The sequence below is a fragment of the Scatophagus argus genome, chromosome 19 (assembly GCF_020382885.2).
Source record: "Scatophagus argus isolate fScaArg1 chromosome 19, fScaArg1.pri, whole genome shotgun sequence".
In the NCBI taxonomy this organism is placed as follows: Eukaryota; Metazoa; Chordata; class Actinopteri; family Scatophagidae; genus Scatophagus; species Scatophagus argus.
The window spans coordinates 15,430,627-15,441,793 of NC_058511.1; the positions used below are offsets into that span (position 1 = coordinate 15,430,627).

The window sequence follows — 11,167 nt, forward strand, 5'->3', positions numbered from 1 at the left end:
TATTTGGAAGATGTTTGCATAATTTCTTAGCACTAATGCCTGGTGGGCATATTAATCAACTACTCTACTTCAGAACCAGTATATTTGAAGGTAAAACCTTCCCTCCAGCCTGATTTAATGGTGTGGCATGTGTTGCCTGCAGGCCTACAAAGCCTCTATGCAACACTGGTTACACTTTAGCCTGGTTACATCAATATCTGACACCTCTATTAACCCAACTGAATCAGTTTGAAGACAGAAAACAATTTGACTGAAAAGTGTTATGACTTTTCATCCACTAAAGACTAAGCCTAAAATAGCTGCCAAAATGAACACCACTCAGTTGACTTGAAAAATCACAATGCATTAAGAGTTCTATGAATGATGATCCAACACATGTTTTGTAAACTTGTCATTCACATGTGACATGTTTTTTTTAAACTGTTCAGGTTTGGGATTTTACTTTCAGATCCATTTTCAACATAGATGAATATAACAGCAATTATAACATCAAGCACAGGCTGAAAACTACAATTTGCCAGAAAGCCACAGTTTAATGGGGACCCACTGAAATGATCACTTTTGGGTGCTGGGGACTCACTACACTGAAAACCTGTCAACATCATGCCTATGTGATAAGTATTTCTGAAAGATAGACATTTTGTCACTGAGCAGGTAAAGTAACAGAGTCACATACATGGTCACTTTCAGCAGGAGAACAAGCATATACAGTTTACAACACTACTTACTGAATGAATAACAACAACAGCATAAACACAAACAAGAATAAGATATAGAATCCAGTATGTCGACTACCATATCTCTGCTCTCTCTAAGATTTCTGCACTCTGAACAATAGAAGAAAAATGTATCTCAGGCAAGAATGATGTCTTCCAAGTACAACTAATCCTGCTATTACAGCTTGGTTCATACTCAACTCCATAACAGAAAGTTGTCTCAAAGCAAAAGGAATCCCTTCTTCTCCCAGTGGTAATAGCAAAGGGAGCCAAGGTATGACATCATGTTGTCTTAGCTCTTAGCTTAGCTAGTCGATGGTGCATTATAGAAATAATGATAAGGTTACCTGATTCCATACGAGGTACAAATGTATGCACCCATCAATGTGCATTTCTGATCAAAATTCTCACTGCATGAGGGCTAACACACCCATGTAATACACGGTTATATGACTCAGGATGTCATCTAAAAGCTTTTTTCACTTCCATGTACTTTTGAATTCTTGTTCTACATTCGGTATACTAATATTAATAGTAATATTACTGATTCTGCTACTCAAACCTAATATCTACCATCCCTCAGAGAAAACAGGGGAAGAAATTAGAAATCACTTCAGGATGATCTCATACCATAAAATAGCAGGTCATTTTTAAGGGCAGTCATTTCATGCACTTTAAGCTTTTAGTTTGTCAATACCATTCACATTTTTATGAGTTTAGGTTTGCAGGAAAGGGCAAAGTCAAGTTACTTTTGCCCATGATTAAATTAGCATATAAACACAATACATGTAACGTACGTGTAAACATAGTCATTATGTGTCTTTGCACACAATTAAATGATACCTGCCATTATTGCAATTGCATTCAACATCTCCCAGCTGTGCATAATATGATCCCCAAGTTATAATCCAGCAACCGGGTGTCAGCAAAGCAGTCCTATAACTGGACATAAAAGATGAAAAGAAAGATTCAAGGATTCAAGGATTCAAGGAGCTTTATTGTCATTTCACACACGTAGAACATGAGTGGAACGAAATTAGTTTCCCCGGTCCCAGTATAAGCCCAATTGCCTAACAAATAAATATAAATATAAACAATGCTATGTAATATAAAAACAGTAGAATATAAAAAAAAAAAGAAAGATGATGAAAGTGACATATTTTGTCATTGGAGGGAACTCACTCCAATGACAAAATATGTACAAAAGATCTGCATTTAACCCACCCAAGTGACGTGCACACACACAGCAAACCCGGGGCAGTGGGCGACCGCGTGCAGCGCCTGGGGTTTGGTACCTTGCTCAAGGATACCTCAGCCATGGACACCGGTACGGGGGAATCAAACCAGCGATCCACCGGTTACGGGTCCGACAACCTAACCGCTGATCCACAATTCTTAGCCATGGATGAGACTTGGGTCTAACACTTCCAACCAGAGACAGAAGAGTGTGTGCTAGGTTCTCTAAAATTGACTCAATCTACCTTAGGACATGAAGTACAGAACCTGATGTCTGAGCCCATTAACAACCAACTTGACAGACTCTATGATAGCCTCTATTCTCTGCCGCTGCACGTAACCATGTGCTCTCAGGTAACATTACTCTTACAAAGAGAGAGAGGGATGTGAATTCTCACTGTGTTGATAAAGCTTTACAAGTTTGTCCGTTGTGTAAGGGGTATTTTTTGTAAAACACGTTTTTCAGTCATGCCGTTCAGGGTGAGCTGTAAAAATAACATTTGATGATTAGTCACCTACAGAACACAGTACAAGAGGATGTGACCTTGTAATACAATACGGTAATGTTGGGGGAAAAGTTATCTTATCATATGACATATGGTTTGCATTTAAATGTAATAGTTTCCTATTCTGATTGACAGTATGACACTGACCATGAATTGTCTTTTGTAAGTGTACTCTGTCTGAACTTTATATGATCTTCTGCAGCTACATTCCCTCATCATGCTGATAGTGCTGTGAATTATAACACTGGACAGGGGAGTTACCCAGAAATCCAGATAATCATGGTCTCTGTTGACCTTCTTGTTATAACCTTTTCTGAGAACTTTTCTGTGAGCCGTGTCATATAAAAATGCTGCCAAGGACACACTCCTAATTGTCTCCTTCCAGATTGCTTATTGCCACTTTGTTGGTTTCAGTTGTCTTACAGGAGCACAATATAAATCACATTTAGACGGTTTCTTCTTTTTTCACAGTCTCTTTATTCTCTTAATTTTCCACCGCAGTTAACAAATACCTATTAACCTTTTTGGGGTCACAGAATGATGTCTGATATTCGGCAGTTTTTTACTGACCCTGTGTTGTTACACAAGTTTCTGATAACACATGCTTACTGAAGAGAACAACAGAGTCCAATAATTGTGGGTCTGTCGCTATAAGCCCCCTTTCACATTAAACATTTTTATTTGATCAATTATAGATATAAAAATAGGGATGAGAATTAACGGTAGTGCAGCATTAAAGAAAACCCGTGGCATTCATTTCCTAATGTAAACAGCTGTCTTTGTTTTGTTTTTCTCTTTCTTTTGTTTTTGATGTGTTTTTTCTTGCTTTCAGGGTTTTTCCATCAGATGCTTTTGCTCCACAATAAAAGTGTTTTTGTTTTTAAACAATACTTATGATATATGCCTAGGTTATTGTGAATCCATGAAAATTAGACAAGTTATCTACCGTATTTTCCAGACTATAGAACGCGCCTGAGTATAAGCCGAACCCACCAAATTAAATAATAATAATAATATTTGTACATATATAGGCCGCACTTGACTATAAGCCTCAGGTGTCCACACTGTAACATGACATACGTTTTCAAGTCCGGGTCATCTGCTTTTATTACCTCTGACAGCTTTTGTCGTCTTTTTGCATTGCGTCAGTTCTTCACGCTGCCGCCTCCAACGTCTCACCATTGATTCATTTACGCTAAGCTTACGTGCAGCAGCTCTATTTCCTTCTTGGACAGACGGTTCGATTGTTTTTAACTTAAAAGCTGCATCATATGCATTTCTTCGAGTGTTTTCCATGATGACAGTATGTGCATGACACGCAAAATGACTGTTAAAAGTTACGCTTAAAACTAGCATCTTCCTCTTCGCATCACCGGGCCGTTAGCTGTAAAAATCTCTAGAATAGCCGCATTGTTGTTTAGGCCACAGAGTTGAAGGCGTGGGAAAAAAGTAGCGGCTTATAGTCCGGAAAATACGGTAATCATTATTGTTTTATAATAATGACTCATCAACTAAAGTTAATTTCATGACACAACTTGCCCCAATGTAGGGTTAAGCTGAGCAACACTCTGTGTATTGAAGGCAGTCCATAGAGTTCAGTATGATAGGAAGTGGTACTTTCTGAAGAGGTCAAACCAAAATAATATTTATTTAAAAAGAACTAACCTGCTCTCGTTTGCTTGAGACAGTATTCAGGACTAGAATTGCCATTCTTGCTAAGAGGCTGCTCACTACAGATCCTCATTCAGTCACTGCTGTTTAACATTTCATTTAAAATAGCTGTTTATTTAGAAAACCCCTGAAGGCGATTCATTCATTTAGTTGTGGCTTTGGTTTTATCGGTGAGATGTCCTGTTCCTCTATATGACTCAATCTGTTACTTTATGTTTTGCACAGTGACTAATATTAGGTGATTCAGTTGTGTGCAGTGTGCAAGTGGGATACATATGGGGTTCTGGGGCTTAAGTGGTCATATATATACAACTTATCAGTGCCAATACTGTATGCTTGTAGTAAAAGGAATGATGATAACAGAGCACATGCTTCAAATTTTGTGAACAGACTGGATAGCAGCAGATGGCAGAATCTACATTACTGCTGTAAGAGACTTGCATAAAATGGCTTCTAACATCTCTATTGGGCCTGAGCTTATCGTTACCTCTAATTTTTTTGTAAGGCCAGTACCATGTTATTCCATGGTGCAACTTCAACAAGTCAAAAACACCCCAAGGGCCCTAGGAAGAGTCAAATAGACTAAACTGCTAAACCCTGAGAAGAAAAAAATCCCTAGTTTCATGCCAAAGACAGAAGGCTAATCCTAAATCAAGAGCATCCTTCCATCCATTTTCTTCTGATTATTTGTGGTCAGATCACACTGGCAGCAGACTAAGCAGACATCCCTTGCAATGTTTTCCAGTTCTTCCTGGGGGGTCTCTAGGCCAGATGGAATATGCAATCCAAACAGTGAGTTCTGGATCTACCAAAGGGAGCCGCCCTGGCACCAAAGACAGAGAAAGAATCAAAGAGAGAGAGAACAAATATAGCCAGCTGCCCTGGTGCCTCCCTTTGGTAGACCCACGTCACCTCATCCTATTTCTAACACCCTACAAAGTAAACTCTTTCTTTCGACCATGTATAATCATGTTCTCATTCTTTTGGTGTGTGCTGAAGGTCATGGACTGATGAAGCCAATAGATCCACCACTGCCAAAAGCAGAGACATAATCCTGAGATTTTCAAACCAGACACACTCCTCACCCCAGCTGTGGCTTGAAATCCTGTCCATGAAAATGCTAAACAGGATCGGAGAGAAGAAACAGCCTTGGCGGAGCTCAACATTCACTAAAAAATTGAAAAATGAAGCAGAAATGACTGATTTGAGTCTGGAGTTGTTTTTTTTCTCTCTGTGAAACCTCAAAGACTTCATAGGAAAGCCATGAAAAGGAAACATTTCATTTCGATACAAGGTACTGGCACTACATGACAGTACATCAAAAAGGGACAGATGTCCTCATGCAGCTACTCTCTTCTCAGCAATCTCACAACGGTTTGTCTATGATAAAGTCAGTTTTACACAGCTGTGACATACTTTTGTCTGAGATGGGGAATTTACAGTACAGCTGCTGCTATCCGAAAAGATCTTCAGACACATTTGACACATGTGACACACGTCACTGTATTGATTAGGCATTAATTGCTTTCAAAACCCTCACTCTGTGTCTTGAGAGAAGATGACGCATGCTTACTTACCACATTTTTGACCACATCTTTGAAGCTACCCCTGTCATTTTCAATCAAAACTAACCTGAGAAGTTGGTAGGTCCAAACACTGAAGCAAAGCATATTTATTGTGTCAAATGAAAATAATAATCAAGATCAGTCATTGATCTTCTGGTATAATAACAGCATGTGGTCACAATGCAGACAGCACACTCCTACACATGCTCTGAGATACAATTGATCAGGTACGAATACTTCAGCTTTGTACTTAAGTACAGTACTTAGGTAAATGTACTGAGATAGATTCCACTAAGCTGAAGTCCTGAAACCTGAAAACCTTGATCAGCCAGCTAGCTACAGCAAATTAAATGCGCGAGCAACAGGCTAGAAATAAAAAGCTTTTCAAAATTACAAAGAGTTCAAATGTGCCACACCATCATTGAAACCTGTGCGTACACACTGCGAGAGTGAAAAGACTGACAGGCGCAGCAACAATATCAAAAGGCAAGCAGTCAAGCAGTTTATTTCATGGCAATGACTTGTTCCCCCTCTAGATTACAGCTCATGAGGTTTCACAGCTGCATTCTCAAGAGGCTTCAATTTGTCTTCAGGACAAGAGCGGTTAAACAAAAAGGAAACTCTTAATGTCCACCATGAATCACAAAGAGGTTACGCCACTCTGAAGGAAAGACGTGATAATTTGAAAGCAGTCAAATAAAAGAAGAAAATCCAGTTTCTGTTTTCCGTACAGCTCAGAGGTCAGGATGGTTTTGAGACAGAGAAAGGCTTTCCCACAGCAGATCTAATCAGTCCGTTTAGGAGGACCAGTAACTACCGTGGCAGTCTAATGCAGAATGAGACACTTTGTGGCTGGAGAAGAGGAGTTGAACCAGGCACAAGGAGCAACATCTAACAGCTCGGAGCAAAAACTCGGACTAGTCCCAGCCTAGTCAAGCGAGCATGAACTGATGAAGCCTCTTGGATGAGAGGTGAAACGTCTTCAAAGACAAATAACTAAGTCCAGTTGCATTCGATTGAATTTCCTTGAGATAACCATGACCTGGATGAATGAGAATATTCACAGGCTCGGAGCAAAAACACACACTCACAACACTGCCCATGGCCAGGCATCAAACATCTAAAGAGGAACCATTTGTCTGGTTTCCACATATACACATGTGACGTGTGAATCCAAACTGCTCTCTACATCAGAGTATCCTATATACATGTTTTATTTTAAATATGCTGGGGATGTCTGGGATGTTTCTGGTGAGAGCTGAACTGCTGCAGGGGTGTAGCTGCCTTTGAGGAACACTGAGGTCATGTATGTTTTCTGGAGAGGTTTATTTTCAAGCAATAGGTAATCCCAGCCCTCCTTGTGCTGTGTGCATTGATCATGTGGATTATGATCATTTCAGTTGGTGGAATTTTGGAAAAAACATAAAACATTAACTGTAACAGTAAATGATGCAGTGATTTTTTTTTTTTTTTTTTTTTGGCATAATAATGATTTCTTTGCTGATAATCTCTCAGAATTTGCCAAAAGCTAGCTACCGTTACCAGGAATAAACAACTAAATTTAATGTCTTCACACTGAGGGGGGGAACAGTCCTGGTATCTTCAGATGACATGTATACCTGACACTTATTTTATGTGGCCAAGAGTAACTTTCCACCTTCAAACTTTTGTAATACAAAATTCCAATATTCCATCTTGCTCTCCGTTTAAATAAGACATGGATCACAATTAGACAACTGTAAGGAAGTCAACATCCAGAGGTTAAGACCTCACTCAGAACAAATCAGTCACTGAAGTAAACATACCAATCCTCCAGTTCATTTTGACTGTTTAGGCTGCAGCTGTTCAGACTACGGGGTTGCACCGCCCTCCCCCCCCTCCAAAAAAATACAATTGGCACTATATTTATGGTTAACTGCCATAATACTTACAAAGGGAGATTTTTAAGTTTTATTATAAATGCTGGTGGGCATGACATGTTCAGTGTTAGGGTCAAAAAAGACACATGCACAATTCAGAGGTGCAGATGAAGAATCAAATGGACCAAATGGTGATACTCCCACATGCCCACATGACCCTGAACTAATCACAGCAATGCCTGATTCTGTCTGAAGTAGGCCTAAGTGAAGGGCTGGGTCAGGGGGAGCATCTGGAGAAACAGTAGTAGTAACTAAAAACATTTTCTCAACCACAACTTTGAGTGTTTGTGTTTTGTGTTGCGATACCAAAAGTCAACAATGTGCATTTCACTCGACTACATTTCATCTGTCTGCTGTCGCCACAGCTTTTTATTTTGTTTTTAAAGCTGCAGGTATGCTTTCAGATTAGTGAGCACACGATAAAGTTTGAGGTTACAAAGTGAACACTGTGTACAAACATATCTATCAACTAAGCAAATTATAATGAATTTGGCCCTGGTGCTTTCCATAATTAAAAAAAAAAAAAAAAAAAAAACGACTTTTTATCACTGCAAAAATTTCCTGTCTATTACTGTTATTATTGCTGGGTACTTAATTCCATTTTAATTTTGTATTTTGTATATATATGTATATATTTTAAGATTTAAAGACTACTACAGGAATATTTGCATTGAGACCCCAGCTGTGAAACACGGTTAGATATAATGAGTTTTCTTGCTGTTTATCCGTGACTGGTGCTGACAGTAGCCTGTTTTTACAGCGACGCCCATCAAAAAAGTCACGAAAGTCGAGATTAAAAGGCGAAATTTGACTTACTTACTGTGGTTTCAAAGTAAGAGACTATAGGGATTTGACTTCATATTGATATACATTCGTTCCGACATACATATATGAATGAATGTGTGAATGCGTGTGGAAATATTTTCTTATTTGGTGGAATAGAATTGTGATATTTTCTGTATTTACCTACATTTACCTTTTTTTTAACTCACTCAGTTAAAGCCAACGTCAAAATACCACAATAAAACTGAAATATGATTCAATTATTATTTTTTTTTCCTGAAGCTCTCCAGTATTTCCTCTTTCAACGCTACACAGAGTTTGCAGATCTTCCTCTCAATTTAGAGCCTGTAAAAGTTTGGCCAAAAAAAAAAAAAACAAACAAACAAACAAAATAAAACCTACAAAGCTTAATTTTTGCAGCTAAGTGATGGCAACCAAGATAAGTATGTGTTTTTTAACAGGGATATTTTCCCACCTCGGCACATGGAGACTGAATTTTATTTACATTCGTTTTTAACATTTTAAGGGAACCCGCAGAAGTAAACGGAAGAATATTTTGAAATATCTGAAAAGGCCGACCTCGCGGAGTTTACGGCGTGTTCACAGCGTAAACAGTTTGAGGTTCCTCTGTGTGAGAAAACAGTCTCCCTCACTGGACACACAGCGAAGACAGCGGTGGGCTGAAATGAAAAAGGGTTTGGTTTGTCACTCACCTTTTGATCATCGGTCATTAGTCATCCCGAGCGGAGTTGAATTCCCACAAATGAACTGTTCCCGCGTCAGTGGAAGCCGATCCAGTCAGCTGAGGTGCTGCTGACGGACAGCGACAGGCTGGAAAATAATCCTGTGGTTCAGCTTCAACTTCTCCTCTGAGCCTCCACCTGTGAGCACCAGCATCAACTCAGTCAGCTGGGCTTCGCTACACATTTTGTTATATGTGGTCATCGGACGCTGTTGTGCAAAAATAAGCACAACTTCCGGTCAAATCCTTCAAAATAAAACCCTTGTTGATTTTTTTTTTTCACCGCACCTCTCAGTTTGGACTTGGTTGTGCTTCATAGGACTGACCTTAATTTGGCCAAATGAAAGCCTTTCAGAGAGCATTGTGACAGAGCGAAGGTCTGTGTCTTCTGCTGGGATTGTTGATAAGAGATTTGTAGCGGGATTTTAATTGATTTTGCTGGCCCTTTAGTAGGCTACCAAATGAAGCAGCTGAACTGTTGGTGTGCCAGTCTTCAACAGTTCAAACAGCAAGAGGGAGCTTACACCACACGTTGCTTTTAGGCACAAAACAATCAGACCCACATGATAAGGCAACACATTAAAAGAAACATAAGCCACATTTTCTATGAAGACCACACTGAGCGTTCATATTGTAATATTCATAAAGCTTTACGAAAAATGTCTTTGGATTCTGTTGGTAAATTAATAACATAGAGGTTGACTGATTGGCGTATAATGCGTTATGACGACTTGTATTCCACTATACAAAACCCTGACAATCAGCAGTAGAAAGGCCTCACAGACAAGACAAATTAAGGAAGGATTTCATTATATTATTATTAGCATAACCACAAAACTAAAACAAAAAAGGAGGGGCATGCAAAGGGTAACTGTGGAAATTGGAAATTATATTTATTATTATTTATATTACTTTGAATTGCAAAATCAGTCTATTACAGTAAAGATAGAATATAGTATTTTTATATACATTCGTGTATAAGCAAACTGATGGCACTGGCCAAATTGTTGGCCAAAAAAAGTGTAGGAGCATAAGGTATGACAGGCAACACTGAATGTGGCAAACAGAACTACAGCTGGTTTAACCTTTAAGTAACATTAACAGTCCTCATAAGGCTGTCTTACAACTTGCTGCGACTAACTGTGAATTGTTAGCCCACACAGTGCTGGTCCACTGAGGGAGAGATGAGTCAGCCTCTCTTCACATTATTACCATCATCACCATATGCTCCATACAGTATTTCAGTTCTGTACACAATTTGATCAATACTGTAATTAATGTATCCCCCTTAATGTATCCCCTTTGAATTTGATGTGAAGAGTAACTGTCCCTAAAAGAAAGATTTCTCTGTTTTCATTTTTTGTGCTTTATAATCATTTTGAGTATATGTATGCAAATCATATGCCGTGGATAGGTCTGTAACACTCCATCTGTGTCATTATATGGCTAATGGCCCGGAGCTTATTTGAAATTGCATGTGTTGCTGAGCATTAAACAAAAGAAACACAAGCACTACCTTGAGAACATTGAGAGGGGTAATTACAGAAGACGGTATTCTAATAAGAAAAGGAGTGTATTACAGCCATGTTCACTGGAGAAAAAGCGCTACTTTACTTTGCAGGGAAGCTGCCCTGTTTCCTATTGTGTCTGTCTCAGTATATCACACTTAACCAGTGGAGCTGCTCTGCTGGAGCTGCTGCTGTGCTGAAGCTCTGCAGCTATTCAGAGGAGACTGCAGGTGGGGCGACTTCATCAAGGGAAAAAGGAATTCTTGAAATCACATAAAAATAAAAGGAAAATGTACCACGATTCTGCAAAACATATGTTGTTGAGCCTTGGAATAACTATCAACAGTCTAAATGTTGATTCAGGGGCAAAACATTCATTACCTTCAAAGATCCATTTCCTTTGTATCAACACTGATTCACAGCGCTTATATTAACATTCATGTTCGTGCACATTCTGTCAAGTCAATCCACCAGCCACAATGTAGTCAGAAGGGAGATTGCGAAGTATGAAATTAACCACA

General features: G+C 39.1%; 1 protein-coding gene across 1 annotated transcript in view; it reads right to left on the minus strand.

Moving 5' to 3' along the window:
- Positions 1 to 9,345, minus strand: part of opn5 (opsin 5) — a 30,937-nt gene extending 21,592 nt beyond the window's left edge. The window contains exon 1 of the mRNA XM_046373842.1: positions 9,110 to 9,345. The gene's annotated coding sequence lies outside the window, so the exon portion shown is untranslated. The remainder of the gene's footprint in view (positions 1 to 9,109) is intronic.
- Positions 9,346 to 11,167: the final 1,822 nt, after the last annotated feature.